Raw genomic sequence first — 8,581 nt, 5'->3', positions numbered from 1 at the left:
CTAACCCTAGCCGTCAACATAACCCTAACCCTAGGTGCAATCGTAACCCTACCCGGATCTCTAACCCTAGCCCTCAACATAACCCTAACCCTAGGTGCAATCGTAACCCTAACCGGATCTCTAACCCTAGCCCTCAACATAACCCTAACCCTAGATCCAATCGTAACCCTAACCGGATCTCTAACCCTAGCCCTCAACATAACCCTAACCCTAGGTCCAATTGTAACCCTAACCGGATCTCTAACCCTAGCCCTCAACATAACCCTAACCCTAGGTCCAATCGTAACCCTAACCGGAACTCTAAACCTAGCCCTCAACATAACAGTAACCCTAGGTCCAATCGTAACCGTAACCGGATCTCTAACCCTAGCCGTCAACATAACCCTAACCCTAGGTGCAATCGTAACCCTACACGGAACTCTAACCCTAGCCCTCAACATAACCCTAACCCTAGGTGCAATCGTAACCCTAACCGGATCTCTAACCCTAGCCCTCAACATAACCCTAACCCTAGGTGCAATCGTAACCCTACCCGGATCTCTAACCCTAGCCCTCAACATAACCCTAACCCTAGGTGCAATCGTAACCCTAACCGGATCTCTAACCCTAGCCCTCAACATAACCCTAACCCTAGATCCAATCGTAACCCTAACCGGATCTCTAACCCTAGCCCTCAACATAACCCTAACCCTAGGTCCAATCGTAACCCTAACCGGATCTCTAACCCTAGCCCTCAACATAACCCTAACCCTAGGTCCAATCGTAACCCTAACCGGAACTCTAAACCTAGCCCTCAACATAACAGTAACCCTAGGTCCAATCGTAACCGTAACCGGATCTCTAACCCTAGCCGTCAACATAACCCTAACCCTAGGTGCAATCGTAACCCTACCCGGAACTCTAACCCTAGCCCTCAACATAACCCTAACCCTAGGTGCAATCGTAACCCTAACCGGATCTCTAACCCTAGCCCTCAACATAACCCTAACCCTAGGTCCAATCGTAACCGTAATCGGATCTATAACCCTAGCCCTCAACATAACCCTAACCCTAGGTCCAATCGTGACCCTAACTGGACCTCTAACCCTAGCCCTCAACATAACCCTAACCCTAGGTCCAATCGTAACCCTAACCGGATATCTAACCCTAGCCCTCAACATAACCCTAACCCTAGGTCCAATCGGAACCCTAACCGTCTCTCTAACCCTAGCCCTCAACATAACCCTAACCCTAGGTCCAATCGTAACCCTAACCGGATCTCTAATCCTAGCCCTCAACATAACCCTAACCCTAGGTCCAATCGTAACCCTAACCGGATCTCTAACCCTAGCCCTCAACATAACCCTAACCCTAGGTCCAATCGTGACCCTAACCGGATCTCTAACCCTAGCCCTCAACATAACCCTAACCCTAGGTCCAATCGTAACCCTAACCGGAACTCTAAACCTAGCCCTCAACATAACAGTAACCCTAGGTCCAATCGTAACCGTAACCGGATCTCTAACCCTAGCCGTCAACATAACCCTAACCCTAGGTGCAATCGTAACCCTACCCGAAACTCTAACCCTAGCCCTCAACATAACCCTAACCCTAGGTCCAATCGTAACCCTAACCGGATCTCTAACCCTAGCCCTCAACATAACCCTAACCCTAGGTCCAATCGTGTCCCTAACCGGATCTCTAACCCTAGCCCTCAACATAACCCTAACCCTAGGTGCAATCGTAACCCTACCCGGATCTCTAACCCTAGCCCTCAACATAACCATAACCCTAGGTGCAATCGTAACCCTAACCGGATCTCTAACCCTAGCCCTCAACCTAACCCTAACCCAAGGTGCAATCGTGACCCTAACCGGATCTCTAACCCTAGCCCTCAACATAACCCTAACCCTAGGTCCAATCGTAACCCCAACCGGAACTCTAAACCTAGCCCTCAACATAACAGTAACCCTAGGTCCAATCGTAACCGTAACCGGATCTCTAACCCTAGCCGTCAACATAACCCTAACCCTAGGTGCAATCGTAACCCTACCCGGAACTCTAACCCTAGCCCTCAACATAACCCTAACCCTAGGTCCAATCGTAACCCTAACCGGATCTCTAATCCTAGCCCTCAACATAACCCTAACCCTAGGTCCAATCGTAACCGTAATCGGATCTATAACCCTAGCCCTCAACATAACCCTAACCCTAGGTCCAATCGTGACCCTAACTGGATCTCTAACCCTAGCCCTCAAAATAACCCTAACCCTAGGTCCAATCGTAACCCTAACCGGATATCTAACCCTAGCCCTCAACATAACCCTAACCCTAGGTCCAATCGGAACCCTAACCGTCTCTCTAACCCTAGCCCTCAACATAACCCTAACCCTAGGTCCAATCGTAACCCTAACCGGATCTCTAATCCTAGCCCTCAACATAACCCTAACCCTAGGTCCAATCGTAACCCTAACCGGATCTCTAACCCTAGCACTCAACATAACCCTAACCCTAGGTCCAATCGTGACCCTAACCGGATCTCTAACCCTAGCCCTCAACATAACCCTAACCCTAGGTCCAATCGTAACCCTAACCGGAACTCTAAACCTAGCCCTCAACATAACAGTAACCCTAGGTCCAATCGTAACCGTAACCGGATCTCTAACCCTAGCCGTCAACATAACCCTAACCCTAGGTGCAATCGTAACCCTACCCGAAACTCTAACCCTAGCCCTCAACATAACCCTAACCCTAGGTCCAATCGTAACCCTAACCGGATCTCTAATCCTAGCCCTCAACATAACCCTAACCCTAGGTCCAATCGTAACCCTAACCGGATCTCTAACCCTAGCCCTCAACATAACCCTAACCCTAGGTCCAATCGTGTCCCTAACCGGATCTCTAACCCTAGCCCTCAACATAACCCTAACCCTAGGTCTAATCGGAACCCTAACCCTCTCTCTAACCCTAGCCCTCAACATAACCCTAACCTAGGTCCAATCGTAACCCTAACCGGATCTCTAACCCTAGCCCTCAACATAACCCTAACCCTAGGTCCAATCGTGACCCTAACCGGATCTCTAACCCTGCCCTCAACATAACCCTAACCCTAGGTCCAATCGTAACCCTAACCGTCTCTCGAACCCTAGCCCTCAACATAACCCTAACCCTAGGTCCAATCGTAACCCTAACCGGATCTCTAACCATAGCTCTCAACATAACCCTAACCCTAGGTCCAATCGTAACCCTAACCGGATCTCTAAACCTAGAACTCAACATGACCCTAACCCTAGGTCCAATCGTAACCCTTACCGGATCTCTAACACTATCCCTCAACATAACCCTAACCCTAGTTCCAATCGTAACCCTAACCGGATCTCCAACCCTAACCCTCAACATAACCCTAACCCTAGGTACAATCGTAACCCTAACCGGATCTCTAACCCTAGCCATCAACATCACCATAACCCTAGGTCCAATCGTAACCCTAACAGGATCTCTAACCCTAGCCCTCAACATCACCCTAACCCTAGGTCCAATCGTAACCCTAACCGTCTCTCGAACCCTAGCCCTCAACATAACCCTAACCCTAGGTCCAATCGTAACCCTAACCGGATCTCTAACCCTAGCCCTCAACATAACCCTAACCCTAGGTGCAATCGTAACCCTAACCGGATCTCTAACCCTAGCCCTCAACATAACCCTAACCCTAGATCCAATCGTAACCCTAACCGGATCTCTAGCCCTAGCCCTCAACATAACCCTAACCCTAGGTCCAATCGTAACCCTAACCGGATCTCTAACCCTAGCCCTCAACATAACCCTAACCCTAGGTCCAATCGTAACCTTAACCGGAACTCTAAACCTAGCCCTCAACATAACAGTAACCCTAGGTCCAATCGTAACCGTAACCGGATCTCTAACCCTAGCCGTCAACATAACCCTAACCCTAGGTGCAATCGTAACCCTACCCGGAACTCTAACCCTAGCCCTCAACATAACCCTAACCCTAGGTGCAATCGTAACCCTAACCGGATCTCTAACCCTAGCCCTCAACATAACCCTAACCCTAGGTCCAATCGTAACCGTAATCGGATCTATAACCCTAGCCCTCAACATAACCCTAACCCTAGGTCCAATCGTAACCCTAACGAGATCTCTAACCCTAGCCCTCAACATAACCCAAACCTAGGTCCAATCGTGACCCTAACTGTCTCTCTAACCCTAGCCCTCAACATAACCCTAACCCTAGGTCTAATCGGAACCCTAACCCTCTCTCTAACCCTAGCCCTCAACATAACCCTAACCTAGGTCCAATCGTAACCCTAACCGGATCTCTAACCCTAGCCCTCAACATAACCCTAACCCTAGGTCCAATCGTGACCCTAACCGGATCTCTAACCCTGCCCTCAACATAACACTAACCCTAGGTCCAATCGTAACCCTAACCGTCTCTCGAACCCTAGCCCTCAACATAACCCTAACCCTAGATCCAATCGTAACCCTAACCGGATCTCTAACCCTAGCCCTCAACATAACCCTAACCCTAGGTCCAATCGTAACCCTAACCGGATCTCTAACCCTAGCCCTCAACATAACCCTAACCCTAGGTCCAATCGTAACCCTAACCGGAACTCTAAACCTACCCCTCAACATAACAGTAACCCTAGGTCCAATCGTAACCGTAACCGGATCTCTAACCCTAGCCGTCAACATAACCCTAACCCTAGGTGCAATCGTAACCCTACCCGGAACTCTAACCCTAGCCCTCAACATAACCCTAACCCTAGGTCCAATCGTAACCCTAACCGGATCTCTAATCCTAGCCCTCAACATAACCCTAACCCTAGGTCCAATCGTAACCCTAACCGGATCTCTAACCCTAGCCCTCAACATAACCCTAACCCTAGGTCCAATCGTGTCCCTAACCGGATCTCTAACCCTAGCCCTCAACATAACCCTAACCCTAGGTGCAATCGTAACCCTACCCGGATCTCTAACCCTAGCCCTCAACATAACCCTAACCCTAGGTCCAATCGTAACCCTAACCGGAACTCTAAACCTAGCCCTAACATAACAGGAACCCTAGGTCCAATCGTAACCGTAACCGGATCTCTAACCCTAGCCGTCAACATAACCCTAACCCTAGGTGCAATCGTAACCCTACCCGGAACTCTAACCCTAGCCCTCAACATAACCCTAACCCTAGGTGCAATCGTAACCCTAACCGGATCTCTAACCCTAGCCCTCAACATAACCCTAACCCTAGGTCCAATCGTAACCGTAATCGGATCTATAACCCTAGCCCTCAACATAACCCTAACCCTAGGTCCAATCGTAACCCTAACGAGATCTCTAACCCTAGCCCTCAACATGACCCAAACCTAGGTCCAATCGTGACCCTAACTGTCTCTCTAACCCTAGCCCTCAACATAACCTTAACCCTAGGTCTAATCGGAACCCTAACCCTCTCTCTAACCCTAGCCCTCAACATAACCCTAACCTAGGTCCAATCGTAACCCTAACCGGATCTCTAACCCTAGCCCTCAACATAACCCTAACCCTAGGTCCAATCGTGACCCTAACCGGATCTCTAACCCTGCCCTCAACATAACCCTAACCCTAGGTCCAATCGTAACCCTAACCGTCTCTCGAACCCTAGCCCTCAACATAACCCTAACCCTAGATCCAATCGTAACCCTAACCGGATCTCTAACCCTAGCCCTCAACATAACCCTAACCCTAGGTCCAATCGTAACCCTAACCGGATCTCTAACCCTAGCCCTCAACATAACCCTAACCCTAGGTCCAATCGTAACCCTAACCGGAACTCTAAACCTAGCCCTCAACATAACAGTAACCCTAGGTCCAATCGTAACCGTAACCGGATCTCTAACCCTAGCCGTCAACATAACCCTAACCCTAGGTGCAATCGTAACCCTACCCGGAACTCTAACCCTAGCCCTCAACATAACCCTAACCCTAGGTCCAATCGTAACCCTAACCGGATCTCTAATCCTAGCCCTCAACATAACCCTAACCCTAGGTCCAATCGTAACCCTAACCGGATCTCTAACCCTAGCCCTCAACATAACCCTAACCCTAGGTCCAATCGTGTCCCTAACCGGCTCTCTAAAACTAGCCCTCAACATAACCCTAACCCTAGGTGCAATCGTAACCCTACCCGGATCTCTAACCCTAGCCCTCAACATAACCCTAACCCTAGGTCCAATCGTAACCCTAACCGGAACTCTAAACCTAGCCCTCAACATAACAGTAACCCTAGGTACAAGCGTAACCGTAACCGGATCTCTAACCCTAGCCGTCAACATAACCCTAACCCTAGGTGCAATCGTAACCCTACCCGGAACTCTAACCCTAGCCCTCAACATAACCCTAACCCTAGGTGCAATCGTAACCCTAACCGGATCTCTAACCCTAGCCCTCAACATAACCCTAACCCCAGGTCCAATCGTAACCGTAATCGGATCTATAACCCTAGCCCTCAACATAACCCTAACCCTAGGTCCAATCGTAACCCTAACGAGATCTCTAACCCTAGCCCTCAACATAACCCAAACCTAGGTCCAATCGTGACCCTAACTATCTCTCTAACCCTAGCCCTCAACATAACCCTAACCCTAGGTCTAATCGGAACCCTAACCCTCTCTCTAACCCTAGCCCTCAACATAACCCTAACCTAGGTCCAATCGTAACCCTAACCGGATCTCTAACCCTAGCCCTCAACATAACCCTAACCCTAGGTCCAATCGTGACCCTAACCGGATCTCTAACCCTGCCCTCAACATAACCCTAACCCTAGGTCCAATCGTAACCCTAACCGTCTCTCGAACCCTAGCCCTCAACATAACCCTAACCCTAGATCCAATCGTAACCCTAACCGGATCTCTAACCCTAGCCCTCAACATAACCCTAACCCTAGGTCCAATCGTAACCCTAACCGGATCTCTAACCCTAGCCCTCAACATAACCCTAACCCTAGGTCCAATCGTAACCCTAACCGGAACTCTAAACCTAGCCCTCAACATAACAGTAACCCTAGGTCCAATCGTAACCGTAACAGGATCTCTAACCCTAGCCGTCAACATAACCCTAACCCTAGGTGCAATCGTAACCCTAACCGGATCTCTAACCCTAGCCCTCAACATAACCCTAACCCTAGATCCAATCGTAACCCTAACCGGATCTCTAACCCTAGCCCTCAACATAACCCTAACCCTAGGTCCAATCGTAACCCTAACCGGATCTCTAACCCTAGCCCTCAACATAACCCTAACCCTAGGTCCAATCGTAACCTTAACCGGAACTCTAAACCTAGCCCTCAACATAACAGTAACCCTAGGTCCAATCGTAACCGTAACCGGATCTCTAACCCTAGCCGTCAACATAACCCTAACCCTAGGTGCAATCGTAACCCTACCCGGAACTCTAACCCTAGCCCTCAACATAACCCTAACCCTAGGTGCAATCGTAACCCTAACCGGATCTCTAACCCTAGCCCTCAACATAACCCTAACCCTAGGTCCAATCGTAACCGTAATCGGATCTATAACCCTAGCCCTCAACATAACCCTAACCCTAGGTCCAATCGTGACCCTAACTGGATCTCTAACCCTAGCCCTCAACATAACCCTAACCCTAGGTCCAATCGTAACCCTAACCGGATATCTAACCCTAGCCCTCAACATAACCCTAACCCTAGGTCCAATCGGAACCCTAACCGTCTCTCTAACCCTAGCCCTCAACATAACCCTAACCCTAGGTCCAATCGTAACCCTAACCGGATCTCTAATCCTAGCCCTCAACATAACCCTAACCCTAGGTCCAATCGTAACCCTAACCGGATCTCTAACCCTAGCCCTCAACATAACCCTAACCCTAGGTCCAATCGTGACCCTAACCGGATCTCTAACCCTAGCCCTCAACATAACCCTAACCCTAGGTCCAATCGTAACCCTAACCGGAACTCTAAACCTAGCCCTCAACATAACAGTAACCCTAGGTCCAATCGTAACCGTAACCGGATCTCTAACCCTAGCCGTCAACATAACCCTAACCCTAGGTGCAATCGTAACCCTACCCGGAACTCTAACCCTAGCCCTCAACATAACCCTAACCCTAGGTCCAATCGTAACCCTAACCGGATCTGTAATCCTAGCCCTCAACATAACCCTAACCCTAGGTCCAATCGTAACCCTAACCGGATCTCTAACCCTAGCCCTCAACATAACCCTAACCCTAGGTCCAATCGTGTCCCTAACCGGATCTCTAACCCTAGCCCTCAACATAACCCTAACCCTAGGTGCAATCGTAACCCTACCCGGATCTCTAACCCTAGCCCTCAACATAACCATAACCCTAGGTGCAATCGTAACCCTAACCGGATCTCTAACCCTAGCCCTCAACATAACCCTAACCCAAGGTGCAATCGTGACCCTAACCGGATCTCTAACCCTAGCCCTCAACATAACCCTAACCCTAGGTCCAATCGTGACCCTAACCGGATCTCTAACCCTAGCCCTCAAGATAACCCTAACCCAAGGTCCAATCGTCACCCTAACCGGATCTCTAACCCTAGCCG

Source organism: Miniopterus schreibersii, assembly GCF_964146895.1.
Source record: "Miniopterus schreibersii genome assembly, chromosome: 5".
Taxonomy (NCBI): Eukaryota; Metazoa; Chordata; class Mammalia; order Chiroptera; family Miniopteridae; genus Miniopterus; species Miniopterus schreibersii.
The sequence above is the reverse complement of the archived record's forward strand: the minus strand, read 5'-3'. Positions refer to the sequence as shown.